Here is a 15,072-nt window from a genome sequence, read left to right on the forward strand (position 1 = left end):
CTAGCCTAATTCTCATTGGTCCACCTTTATGGCCATCCAATAGGATTTGAGGGGAAATTGGGAGCAACTAGCCTAGGAGCCTGCCATGTGTCCATTCTTCCCTTTGGGGAGAGCTTGGGAATGTGTGTGTGTGTGTGTGTGTATTTCTCTCTCATCCCTACCATTAGGGCTCGCCCCCTCTTTCCTAGGGATATGGGAAGACTTTTTAGTCTTCCCATGACCATTCAATTTTCCCCTACTTTGGCTATTGGACAATACAATTAAATTGCGGAATTTTAGCCTATGGAAGTCTTAATGGATCTGAGCCTTGGGTCTTTTAAGCCCCATTGAAGCACATTGCTATTTTATAGACTGTCCCCCTTTGGATCCCTTTTTTCCCTCCTTTGAATCCCTGACAGAGGCCGGTCTAGAAGCCGTACTAGCTTTTACTCCCCTGGTACTTCCCCATATTAAATGATTAGTTTAACATGAAAATCATTTGGGAGAATTAGATATTAGTTTTTATGACATTACCTCTCTCTTGAAATCATAATCGCCCTCGACTATGAGATGTAGAGAAGATAAAGCCTAGTCATTAGTTCGTTTGCTAGCAGGTAGAGGATCCCTATTTTACCCTATGACACTGTTCCAGAATGGATGACTAGTCCATTTGGTGCTTGAGATCCTTAATTGCTGTAATCATGTCTGCACTTTAGCCCTTATCAATCATCCATAGTAGAGTGACAAGCTCTAACTTGGTGTTCGGGGGACGTTGTCTCCACAAACATGATCCTAAGCATGCATAATTCTTAACATTGTGCACAATAAAGAAAAAGAGAGTCTTATAAGACAAAAAACTTTGTTCATTTAAACATATTTACATTTGCTTACTCTAGGGAATCATTGTAAGCATTGACAAGGTTTAGGTTATCCTTTAATTGTATGCCTTGCATCCATCTAGCAACTTCAAAAGGACAATTTTTATACTTGATAAGATATTGTCAGATAGTCTTACCGCCTCTCAATACCTTGTCTTCATGCCGGAGAATAGACTCGGGATGCAACACCTCTTCTTGGTCCTATCTTAGGTGGGTCTTCAATGATTGCTTCTTGAGGTGGCACTCCTTTGTAAGGCTTTAGTAGGCTCCCCTCGAAAGCATTGTGTATGAGACAATGGTTGGGCAACTTGAGTTGATAGGTCATCTCATTGATTGGCCTAAGAATCCAAAAGGGACCATAGTACTTTTTTGCTAACTTAGCATAGTACTTTTGATGTCCTGTAGAATTCTTGCCCTCGTGTGTCTTAATCGAACCTTGGGAAACTTAAGCAGGACCGAGTCATTTTGTTTAAAGGCTAGGGCTCTTTTGCGCTTATCAGCAACAGCCTTTTGCCTTTGCTGAGAGATGGATATAGAATTCTTAATATTTTGAAAAGATTCTTGCAGGTGTCGGCTATATTCATCTTCTACATCGAAGATCTTCCCATGTACCATGAGTAGCAAGGGACTTTTTGATCTTCCCTCTATCACCTCAAAAGGTGCTTTTCCCGTGGAAGTATGTATCATGTTATTGTAAGCATACTCCACTAAAGGTCAGTACTTCTCCCATTGGGACTTTTGATCTACTTCTGTGACATAAGCTTTTAGTAGATCAAGAATTGTTAAGTTAGCTATTTCACTTTGGCCATCCATTTGGGGATGGTAGGCCAAAGAGAAGTTTAGCTTTGTACCTAAATTCTCAAAGAGACCCTTCCAAAAATTACTGGTCATTTTAGGATCTCTATCCGACACTATAGACATTGCAAGCCATGGTATTTGAAGATTTGTGATATAAAGAGGGTTGCCATTTGATGGGCCTTGATAGTCTTTTGGACAAGTGTGAAATGTGCTTGTTTGCTAAACCTATCTACTATCGTCTATATTTGTGTATTCCCATGGATAGACTTGGGAAATCCAAAGATAAAATCCATGGATATTCTCTCCCATGGTGAATTAGGGATTGGCAAAGGTTGAAGCAATCTAGGTTGCTTCCCGCACGAGGAGGAGTATGAGATTCATACATTACTGTCTCACGTAGTGAGTTAGTAACGCATAGTCTATTGCCATAGAGAGGATAACCATGTTGTAGGGTAAATGGTTCTTCCTTTTTCCCTAGTGCAAGGGCTGAAATCACATCTCTAAAATCGGGATCGATAGCGTACTCATCTATCATAGAAGATAGATCATTGTGAGTTGATATGGATACCACATTCACTCTCGGTCGTCTTGAGAGTGCATTGGCCACTTGATTATGCTTGCCAGCAATGTGAGCAATATGAAAATGAAATTGCAAAAGGAAATTTACCCAACTCATTTAGTTGTCGGAGAGCTTGATTTGCGTCATGAAGTACTTAAGGCTTTGGTGGTCTATTCACAAAATGAAAGGAGTCCCAAATAGATAGTGCTTCCACAAATCTAGAGCATGTCCTTCTCATATATGACTAGAGCTTGCTCAACAGGGTTGAGCCTTTGAATTTCATAGTCTATGGCATGCCCTTCTTGGAGAAAAACAGCTCCAAGGAAATCACCACAAGCGTCAATGGCTTTGAGAGATTTGGCAGTGTAAGCATATGTTGAGAGATAAGCTTCTCTTTAAGCTTTTCAAAAGCATAGTTCTCCTTGGTGGACCATATATGCCTATCATTTTCCTTTGTTAGGTCATGTAATGGTCTCGTGATTTGTGAGAACTTTTCTATGAAGTGTTTATAGTATGCACACATATCTACTAATAGCTTCTTAGTTCATGCAGATTCCTTAGATTAGGACATACTTTTATCACCTCTAACTTTGATGGATCCATTTGGATGCCATCTTGAGAGATAATGTGACCTATATACTGAATTGCTTGTAAGAAAAATTCACTTTTCTTTTGATTAATATAAAGTTTATTCTCTCGTAAAACTTGAAATATTACCTAGAGGTGTTGCTTGTGTGCGTCTAATGAATTAGAGTAGATGATTATATCATCAAAGAACACTCCAGTAAAGGTTCGGAGATGTTTGAATAGCTTCAAAATCAAGCGGTTAAATGTGGCTGGTGCATTGGTCAAGCCAAAAGGCATGACAATGTACTTGCAAAGACCACACGTAGTGCGAAATGCGGTCTTTACAATGTCTTGATCAACTATCCTTATATGATGGTATCCACTTTTTAGGTCAATCCTACTGAAGTAGGTCGACCCTTTTAGCTTATCAAATAGGTCTTCTACCTGTGGAATGGGAAACCTATTCTTGATAGTGATCCTATTTAGTGCTCTATAGTCGACACACATTCAATATGTGCCATCTTTATTTTGCACTAATAACACTAGTGAACAAAATGGAGATGAGCTAGGCCTAACCATGCCTTTCTCAACCAACTCATGCACTTGCCGCATAATCTCCTCTTTTTGGCTTGGGAAACTCGATAAGGAGGTTTATTAGGTGGTGAGATTCCTGGAAGAAGTTTAATTGCATGGTCATCATCCCCTCATTTGGGAGGTAGTTCACAACGAATGTCGTCAATAAAAACATCTTGGAATCCCTTGAGGAACTTGGATAGCTCTAATTCCTTTTGATTAGCTATATTCTCTTTTGCTAAAACATTAGGTTCATTTTGAGAATCTTGAAGAAAAATTATGTACACGAAAATAATGCTCTTTATTGACTTATTGAAAGCTTGCTTATGTACAATGGGTATGGTACTACCCTACTTATTAGCATCTATGTACATATCTTTTTCCCTAAACCTAAAGTAGATTTTCCTTTCAGGGAATTTAACATTGGAAGCCATGCGATCTGATTGAGAGGAGGGATGGAGAATCCTCCTTGTCCACATAGCTTTGGACATGGAGCCTCTATTTCCCAATTATGGGAGTGATCGAGGCTTCTTGCCCCTTGAAAGCACCATCGGCAGGTAGGACATCTCCCATCTCATAAGCTTGGATGCGTAGCTTGGTGGCCAACTCTGTGGATATGAATTTGTGAGTAGAACCAGGGTCAAAGAGAATGAAAGCATCATGTTCTCTTACCTTTTCCCAAGCATGGCAAAGAGGAGATCCTTTGTGATGAACATCCTTTTCTTGAATTTTGACTAAGGTAGCTCTAGAAGGCTCATTACATGTATTCTTGTGGGGACAAGCACGATAGGCATGCCCTTGCTCCCCGCACTTGAAACAACGGTTATCTTTTGATAACGCTCTAGCTCTTTAGGAGAGAGTTTATTTTTGCCTTTATAAACTCCCTTTTCCTTAGCTTTGTTGTTGGCATTGCCTTTGGGAGACTTTTGGACATTTTCCTTCCCCTTAGGCTCGTTACGATCCTTGTTTTCTATGGGCTTAAGATTTCTCTTAGCCCCTTGTTGGAAGTTGACTCTTGAAGCCACCATGGTATGGTGTATGATCACATATATAGTGCGTGGTCTTTGGGAGTTAACATACTTCACCATATCTTAAGTTAAGCCCACACAAAATTGTTGTTTTTCTCTTCAAAATCCCTCTTTTTGAAGACGATGGCTTTGAGATGTAAATCCCAAAACTTGTCTACATATTTGTGAATAGATTTGTAGGGAGATAGCTTCAAGCTTCGCCATTCGGTGGGTACTTTGTCTTTGGCATCGGTAGCCAAAAACTGCTTCATGATGGAAGCTCTTAAATCTTTCCATGTTTGTGGAGCTTCACCATTTTCTTGTAGGCTAGACCACCACTGCCTGGTGGACTTTTGAAAATGCATGTGATGTAGCTTAGAGGACTCTGTGAAGACCTCATCTCCAAATGCCGCATTGAATTGTTGGATAAAGGCTAAGACTTTGTCTGTAGCACCAAAAGTGTCATCGTAGGTAAGGAAAGCGATGTCGTTTCCTTCCTCTTTGAAATTTTTGAGCTTGGACGACCTCTTCTAGGAGGCATAGGATTTCCTATGGCCTCTACTTTTAGGTGGTTCGAGAGCTGCACCATCAATTTCTTCAGAAGAGGAAGACTATGAGGAGGATGGAGAAGAGGGTGACCTCTTTCTGACCTTTTTCTTCCCTTGTTCCTACTTGTCTGCACCATCACTTTCTTCAGAAGAGGAAGAGGATGAAGAAGAGGGTGACCTCTTTCTCATATTTGTCTTCTCTTGTTTTCTCTCTTCCCTCTTTGAATTATGGTGTAGAGAAGTATGCGATGGTCTTCTCCATTTAGGGGGTGTTGGAGAGTGTTTTTCCCACTGTCTTCGTGGAGAAATCTCCACCAAGGTGGAGGAAACTCACTTCTTTCTCGTTCTTTTGGTGGGGGCTCTACCGTTGAAACTTGGGTTCTCCTTTGGGAGGGAGATGCCTCATCAAGTAGTAATTTTTTGAGCCCTTCGTAGAGATCCTCCTCTTCTTCCCTTATTGGAGAGAGTCCTCTTTTGGAAGTCTCGCCAGGAGCTTTCCTAGGTACTCTCTCTTCATGGTGGGGAGTTTGGAGAATACCATGGGTGCGCAATTGTTGTAGCACTTCTCCTTGGAGGGATGGGTTTTCCAGGGCTTGTTGAAGCCTAGTTTACAAGCATAGGGACATCATTAGTTTCTCTTTCATTAGCAAAATAAAAGCTATCAACATTCATTTCAATCTCTTTTCCCTTGTCAACCATACTCACAAATTTTAGGTGTAAATTTTTACTTGTACTTTGGTACTTCAAGCCCTAGTTGCTACTCCTCTTTACCTTCAAAGATAAGCACTCAAGTATCTATACCCGTGGCTTGAATATTATTAAATGCAAGGAATAGAAGAGAGGGTTCAAGCTTCTAATAGCTCAATGATGGTTAAGCCATAGGCAAGCCCCATAGGACTCCATTATTAAGACCATAGCTCTCGACAGTATCCCTGTAAACTGCATAAAGCAGGTGTACTTCAAGCATGAAAAATCCCTACTCTACTTACTCTTTTGCAATTAATAACACTAACCATTTGTAACAAGCTTTAGGACCTCTCTTCTTGAGCAAGAACAGAGAAACCAATAGCTTTGATACCAATGTAATATTTAATGCACTAGTAACTTGTGTGTAGTAGAATTCATAACATAAAGAGCATTTCATAAGAACAAGCTCCTAATGAGCATAGACAGAGTACTTAATTTGAGAAAGCAACATAGCAATTTATACCTAGCTAATTTGGCATTGACAATACCTAAAAAAAGAGAGAAATAGAACAATTGACAATAGTTGAGGACCGGATTTACATGGAGCCGGTCTCCCCTCCATAATGGCTTTGTATTATAGCTTCTCCCATCAAAGGAGACTTTTGTACAATACAATCTTTGTGTTCCTTGACAAACTAGTTGGTGCAATGAAGATGGAAGCTTCATGCACCAAATTATTCTTGAAAAACACACCTAGTGTCCCTAGCCTCAGTCCCAAGACCTCACACACCTTCAAAAATGGTGAGAGCTAGTAGGGAATGAGGACACATTTGCATTCCATAGCCAAGAGTTGTTGGTGTAGGCCTCTACTTCTCAATGCTTAGAGAAGGAGATGGAGTTTTTCTTGCACACATGAGTTGTGTGTGTGTGTGTGTGCGTGTGTGTATGTGTGTGTGTAGCAATGTGCTAGACTAAACTTCAGCTCTCTCTCTCTCTCTCTCCCCCCTTGGTCAACCCCTCTTGAAAATTACTCATGCTAGCTTCCCATTGGCCCTTGCAGAACTTAGACAATCACAAATTAGAAGCATAATTGATAGCCTTGTGACGTGTGTCCCCCTTTCCCCTTTTGTGAGAGATTTAGGTAATTAAATAATTCATTTAAACTCTCATTGGACCTTTTTGTCTTTTGGACAATAGGAATTAGGCAAGCGATTGGGATGCTGGATGCTCATTGGACCCCTTGGTAGACTGTCCAATAGTCTTCTAGGGAGCTTAATTTCTATTGGTTCTTTTATCAAGAATTTTTAAATTGATTAGACTAATTTTACTCTAGCCTAATTCTCATTGGTCCACCTCTATGGCCATCCATTAGGATTTGAGGGGAAATTGGGGGCAAGTGGCCTAGGAGCCTACCATGTGTCCATTCTTCTCTTTGGGGAGAGCTTGTGTGTTTCTCTCTCATCCCCTACCATTAGGGCTCGCCCCCTCCAACCTAGGGATATGGGAAGACCTTTTAGTCTTCCCATGACCATCCAATTTTCCCCTACTTTGGCCATTGGACAATACAATTAAATTTAGGAACTTTAGCCTATGTAAGTCTTAATGGAGCTGAACCTTAGGTCTTTTAGGCCCCATTGAAGCACATTTCTCTTTTGCAAACTGTCCACCTTTGGATCTCTGACAGGAGTTTTACCAAGCACCGAGCAAACTTTATCGAGCAAAAAAAAAAACCGAGCGAACACACACACACACACACACACACACACACACACACACACACATTCTATCACCCTCTTATATTGGGCACCCATTATATCAATGGTCACATATACCCCACATAGTTTCAGCTAGTAGCACTTCTAGATTCATTTTAGTATCTCTTTTTTGTACTGAGACATGGTATTAGACTCACCAATTTGTAACGAATTGGGCTTTTGTAGAAGTTAATATTTCATTTCATTTCATTTGTGTGTGCGCGCATGCGCGCGCGCAACAAAATGATTAGGCAATGGGAGACATTCACAAAGGGAGATCACTCACTTCTTAAGAGCATAGACTTGGAAGCCAGATGAGAATGCTTCACATCAGACTTCATAGGCCACCCATACCAAAGGTATATTAGTTGACAGAGCCATTGAGCTCGCGCAAGCTAAACGCCCATGTCTATGAGGGCGACCCGGACATCGATGGAGGCTCCATTAGAGTATTAGGACTATTCTAGAACGGCGTGGGAGATGCCCAATACAATAATTACAAGGTGGACATTAACCACTCTCTTCAATGACTGATGCAATACTTTATCGGACAACGTTCGATGCCGGGAATCCTCGGGCATTGATGATGATAATGATTTTAGTCTTTCACCTTACTTCATTTTTATTTTTATTTTTGTATCCAAACATTCGATTAGATCCACTAAGATTGTATCAGTTTGCCTTTTGAAAACGTTTAATATAGCATTTCATTCATTTCATCTCTCTCTCTCTCTCTCTCTCTCTCTCTCTCTCTCTCTCTCTCTCACACACACACACACACACACACACACACAACCGAGGGCTAGTGCTCAACTCCTTGTCAGCTAGATCTTTAAGGTCTCTTGGGATAGTTTCCTACGACGTTAAAATCCTTTTACTGCAGCTGCTCCTGCTCCGCCGCCTGCTGCTTCTCCTCCTCCTTCTCGATCGTTGTTGATGGTTGTTGAAGCCCCATGATGTGTTGCACTATAAAGTTTCAAGCCCATGCTAAAAACCGTGACTCATATGATCCTCTGCTCCTCCTTGAACGATGGGGCTGCTACCATGTCGTAATCCATGCACTGCAACTCCACACACTGATCCGTGAAGAGGGTGGTCTACAGATCACATGATTTATGATGCGGCAAAAACTGACTTGACGGTAGGGATTCATGGGTTTATCAAGAGCTTCAAGCAAGCGATGTAAACGTTCCTGCAGTTGGAGTGTTGGCATGGCTACCTCAAGTGCTGCAAAGAAGGGGACCTGTGAGAGAAGGGTGGAGCTTGCGGCATGACAACAAACTTCAGCTTCTCATATCGTTGCTGCACAAGCTGCTATTATCACCTTAACGTCACAGTCCTCCAAAGGGTCCTTCATTTCTCCATTTCTCTTGGCGCATGTCCCGAAATCAGAAGAACGTAAGCCCAATATGGGTGATGCTCTTCGTGCTCTATAAGCATGGGACACTCCATGAAATGGTCCCGCGCCATTTCATGGAGTGTCCCATCGATATTAATTTTAGAACACTTATGTCTCACCTTTAAAAAAATTTAAAGATTCTCTGGCTGGGATTGCTTTCTTTGGCGCAGGACCATTTCATGGATTGTCCCATCGATATTGATTCTAGAACACCTATGGCTCACCTTTAAATTTTTTTGAAGATTCTCTGGTTGGGATTTCTTTCTCAGGTTTCTTACCATGACAACTTATAACAACAACATAGATGACATCAAGAGCCTTGTATAGGCATGCAGAGGGGTAACCAGCGGGACTTCATAGGAAAAAATGTAGAGATAGCGCCAAGGGCCTTTGGTAGGCATGCAAAGCAACAACCACTAGCTTCGTAGGGATCTCATGACATACTAAGAGATATACAAAGGAGGATGAAAGAAGAGAGACGTGGCAAAAGCCAAAGTGACGGAAATTCAATCTATAGTGCCATCAAAACCCGACACTTTGTAGATTACATCATTAAAAATAAAACTCATTTCATCTCTCCTGCACTTCCAAAGGCTTCAACCCTTGCTTGAAACGGTCCCGTGCCGACACGAAACGGTTTCAAGCAAGGGCCGAGGAAATTGGGGATGAAGGGTGTGGCTGTTAACTTTTGTGTCCAACATGACATACGAAGTGTCATGAGAGCTCAATCATGCCCACGAGCATGGAGAGCCAAGACAATGAACCTCATAGGGTGTAAGTGGCTCGAGGCTCCTGCCCTTGTCCTCTTTCGTGTTCTTGAGTTGGACTCTATAGCTCATCGTCTATGAGAATCACGTTGCACTAGCAAAAGTAGAGTTGTTCCAAGGACTAGGTGGGGCTAGAGTTTTGGCATAGTGCCAGCTCCACGAAGTGAGATCTTCAATCCTTTATGGATTGATAGTTTTGTTGAATTGCATGCAATTTCCATCACATTACGGATACCTTTTATACTAGATTCATTTTGTTAGCTTAAATAAGCACTTTTAGCGTATCATTGGCTTCCTAAGCTGAAGTTTTTAGTCCTCTATGGATTGACAGTTTTCTTGCAATTTCTAATACACTAGGGTTTTCTTTTATACTTACTTCATTTTGTTAGCTTGTGTAACTTATTCAAGTAATCATTTTGTGCTACATTATCACAACTTTCGCTCGAAAAAATGCCATGCTCGGTTTTTTTTGCTCGGCATATGGATTTCCTCCCTGACAGAGGCCAGTCTAGCAGCCTTGCCAATATTCTAGCTTTTACTCCCGTGGTAGTTACCCATATTAAATGATTAGTTTAACAGGAGAAAATGATTTGGGAGATATTAGTTTTGATGAAAAATTGGTATAGAGAGCTCAATTTTTAGTGCGAACAGTTGGGACTACTATCACACAACAATACGTACGTATTATATGGTGTGTTGCAAGCTCTCCATCACCATCTCCATAAGGTCTCCTCTCTTGTTTGTGGGAAGAAAAAGAAGAACACACTCTCTCTACTTGCTTACGACCTTATCTTCTCTTTTCACAATGTGCACGTTCTCCGACGAGTTTGTGGCATAAATCTCTACGTAACTCGTATCACTGCTCTATTGTGGCAAAGACAAAAGCCTTTTGACAGCGGATAATCACTCCTAAAGCACAATAAGAAGCTCTATACTCCATAGCTATCATCTCTTTCTCTCTCTACTCTGTTTTCTATCACTAACTACCCTCTTGGTGGTTGCTTTTTTATAAACAAGGACATGTATGGACTTATCATGTGCGCATGAAGTTGCTCCATGTTTGTTTCATTGTTTTTAGCACGTTAATTTATGCACACGGTATGTTTATGGCTACATATGCACATAAACAGTGATTTTTGTTTCACGTCATGTAGGAAGTAGGAACGTTGTTTTGGTCATAGCTCTCAAACTGCTATGAATCAGGTCGAACACTTCAAACCAGAGATTACACACATTTTTTTGAACATTTTCTCTCTTGGGTATCATGTGAAAACCTGTAACATTTAATGGCCTAAAAACTTGTGTGTAGCGGAAATTAGCATGAACATAGTGGGCATTTCATTAGAATAGATTCCTAATGAGAATTACAAGAGTGCTTGGGTGGAGAGAGCAAAAAAAAGCATAACACCTAGTTAGATAGCATGAACAATACTTTCAAAAGAGAGAGAAATTAAGCTATTGACAATAGTTGAGGACCGGATTTTCATGGAGCCGGTCCCCCCTCCAAAAGGCTTTGTATTATGGTTTCTCCCATCAAGAGAGACATTGTACAATACAATTCTTTGTGTTCCTTCAAGACTAGCTAGTGCAATGAAGATGAAAGCTTCATGCACTAAGCAAAACACTTATCAAACACAACATCAATTCTCCCCGGTATCAGACCCAAGACCTCACACACCTTCGAAGATGGTGAGAGCTAGCAGGGTATGAGAGTAGATTGAGAGAAAGTAGGAGTATTCTTACGAGAAAGATGTACATCTCCTCACATAATCACTCATATTAGCATAGCTTAGCTTAGTAATTAGCATGGTAGAGGAGATGAGCATGCATTGAAGCTTGGCTCTTGGTTGGATTTGCATCACAAAGCCAAGAGTTGTTGGTGTAGGCCTCCCTTCTCACAAGCTTGGAGTAGGTGATAAGCTTTCCATTAAAGCTTGAGAACGAGAGAGAGTCTTCTTTACTTCACACATGAGATTGTGTGAGTGTGTGTGTGATAATGCCTTCCAGAAATCAGCCCCCTCTCTCTCTTGGTCGACCCCTCTTGCTATTTGCTCATGCTACCCTCTCATTGGACCTCCCTAGGACTAGCCAATGACAATTAAGCAGCATAAGTGATAGCCTTTTGAAATCTGTCCCCCTTTCCCCTTTTGTGAGAGCTTTAGGCAATTTAATAATTCAACTAAACTCTCATTGGACCCCTTTGCCTTCTCACCAATAGGAATCAGGAAAGCCATTGGGTTGCTGAATGCTCATTGGACCCCTTGGGAGGCTGTCCAATAGTCTTCTAGAGGACTTAATTCTCATTGGTTCTTTTATTAAGTGTTTTTAAATTAATTAAACTAGATTTACTCTAGCCTAATTCTCATTGTTCCACCACCTCCAAGGCCATCCAATAGGAATTGGGTACACCTTGTGGGCATTTGGGCTAGGGAGCTGACATGTGTCCCTCATTCCCTTTGTGTAAAGGGAGCTTGTGTGTGTGTGTGTGTGTGTGTGTGAATTTCTCTCTCATCCCATACAAGCAAGGCTCACCCCCTCCTATTTAGGGATTTGTAAAGACTTTTGGGACACACACCAAGCATCCAATTCCCCTCATGGTTGACCTTTGGACACAACCTTTGAATTTTGGAACCTTAGCATTTTGGAAGTGTTAATGGGCTGAACCTTAGGGTATTTTTAGCCCATTGTTGCACATGGATATTTTGCAGATAGCCCTTCCTTTGGATCCCTACTATGGCCGGTCTGCTAGCTTAACCAATATTCTAGCCTTTTCTCCCCTGGCACTTCCCCATATTAAATGATCACTTTCAAACATGAGAAAATCATTTAGGAGAATTAGATATTGATTATTATGACATTACCTCTCTCTTGAATCATAGTCGTCCTCGACTATGGTGTAGAGAAGATAAAGCATATTCATGAGTCCGTTTCTTAGTGGGTAGAGGATCCCTATGTTACCCTACGACATCTTTCCACAATGGATGACTAGTCCATTTGTTGCTTGAGAGCCTGAGGCTGCCGCAAGCATCTCTGCATATTAGTCCTATCAATCTTCCATAGAAGAGTGACAAACTCTACTTGGTGTTTGGGAGACGTGGTCTCCGCAAACTTGATCTAAGCATGCATACTACTTCATTTTTGTGCACAATAAAGAAAAAGAGAGTCTTATAAGACAAAAACTTTGTTCATTTTTAACATTTTGTACATTTGCTTACTCTTGGGAAGCATTGTAAGCATTGAGAAGGTTTAGGCTATCCTTTAATTGTATGCCTTGCATCCATCTAGAATCTTCAAAAGGATAATTCTTAAACTTAGTAAGATATCGTCGAATAGTCTTACCGCCTCTTAGTACCTTGTCTTCATGTCGGAGAATGGACTCGGGCTACAACACGTCCTCTTGGTCCTCGATCTCCGATGGGTCTTCAGTAGTTGGTTCTTGAGGTGGCTCTCCTTTGTAAGGCTTTAATAGGCTCACATGAAAAGCATTGTGTATGAGCCAATGATTGGGCAACTTGAGTTGATAGTCCATCTCATTGATTGGCCTAAGAATCAAGAAGGGACCATAGTACCTTTTTGCTAGTTAAGCATAGTACTTTTGGTGTCCCATAGGATTCTTTCCCGTCGTGTGCCTTAATCGAGCCTTGGGAAACTTTAATAAGACGCAATCATTTTCTTTAAAGGCTTGGGCTCTTCTGTGCTTGTCAGAAGCAGCCTTTTGCCTTTGCTGTGAGATAGAGATAGCATCCTTAATCTTTTGAAAAGATTCTTGTAGGTCCCGACTATACTCATCTGCAACAGCGAAGATCTTCCCATGTACCTTAAGTAGCAAGGGCTATGAAGCGTCTATAGTATGCACACATACCTATAAAGCTTCTTAGTTCATGAAGATTCTTTGGTTTAGGCCATCCTTTTATTACCTCTAACTTTGATGGATCCATTTGGATCCCATCTTGAGAGATAATGTGACCTAAATACTAAATCTCTTGCAAGAAAAATTCACTTTTCCATAAAGTTTATTCTCTCTTAAAACTTGAAAGATTACCCGGAAGCGTTGCTTGTGTTCGTCTAATGAATTAGAGTAGATGATAATATCATCAAAGAACACTCTAGTGAAGGTTCGATGAGGCCTGAACAACTTATTCATCAAGTGGTTGAATGTGGCTGGTGCATTGGTCAAGCCAAAAGGCATGACAATGTATTCGTAAAGACCGAATGTGGTACGAATTACGGTCTTTACAATGTCTTGATCAACTATCCTTATTTGATGATAGCCACTTTCTAGGTCAATCCTATTGAAGTAGGTCCATCCTTGTAGCTTATCAAATAGGTCTTCTACCCGTGGAACGGGAAACCTATTCTTGATAGTGATCCTATTTAGTGCTCTATAATCGACACACATACGATATGTGCCATCTTTCTTTTGCACTAATAGCACAGGTGAGCAAAATGGAGATGAGCTAGGCCTAACCATGCCCTACTCAACTAACTCATGCACTTGCCGCATAATCTCCTCTTGTTGAGCTTGAGAAACTCTATAAGGGGGTTTGTTAGGCGGTGAAGTTCCTGGAAAAAGTTCAATTGCATGGTCATCATTACCTCGTTTAGGAGGTAGCTCACAAGGGATGTTGTCAATAAAAACATCTTGAAACCCCTTGAGAAAATTGGATAACTCTAACTCCTTTTGGTTGCTTTTATTTTCTTTTGCTAAAGCATTAGGTTCATTTTGAGAATCTTTAACAAAAATCATGTACATAGAAATAGAGCTCTTTATTGACTTGTTGAAAGCTGGTGTCTGTACAATGGGGATAGTGTTACCCATTTCCTTAGCATCTATATACATGTCTTTTTCCCTCAGCTTAAAGGAGATTCTCCTTTCAGGGAATTTAACATTGGCAGCCAGGTGATCAAACCATGGTGCCCCTATGATTACATCCTCATGCTTGAGAGGAGAGATAAATAAGTCCTCTTTTTCCACATAGCTTTGGACATGAAGCCTCAATTTCCCGATTAAGGGAGTGACTGAAGCTTCTTGCCCCTTGAAAGCACTGTCTGCGGGTAGATCATCACCCATCTCATAGGCTTGTATGCCTAGCTTGGTGGCCAACTCTATAGATATAAAATTCTGAGTAGAACCAGGGTCAAAGAGAATGAAAGCATCATGTTCTCTTACCTTTCCCCAAGCATGGAATAGAGGAGATCCTTTGTGGTGAATTTGGTGAGTCTCTTCCTCTTGGATTTCAACCAAGGTAGCTCTAGGAGGATCTTGGCGGTTGTTCTTTTGGGGACAAGCGCGGTACGCATGCCCTTGTTTTCCGCACTTAAAACACCGGTTATCCTTGCGATAACACTCAAGCTCTTCCGGAGAGAGTTTGTTTTTACCTTTGTAAACTCCCTTCTCTTTAGCTTTTTTAGAGTTTCCCTTAGGAGACTCTTGGACATTGTCCTTCCCCTTAGGCTCGCTGGAACCCTTGTTTTCCTTGGGCTTATTATTTCTTTTAGCCCCCGTTTGGAAATTGATTTGAGAGGCCACCATAGTATGGTGTATTACCGCCGATA

The sequence above is a fragment of the Adiantum capillus-veneris genome, chromosome 17, assembly GCF_014529385.1.
Source record: "Adiantum capillus-veneris isolate H3 chromosome 17, ASM1452938v2, whole genome shotgun sequence".
Taxonomy (NCBI): Eukaryota; Viridiplantae; Streptophyta; class Polypodiopsida; order Polypodiales; family Pteridaceae; genus Adiantum; species Adiantum capillus-veneris.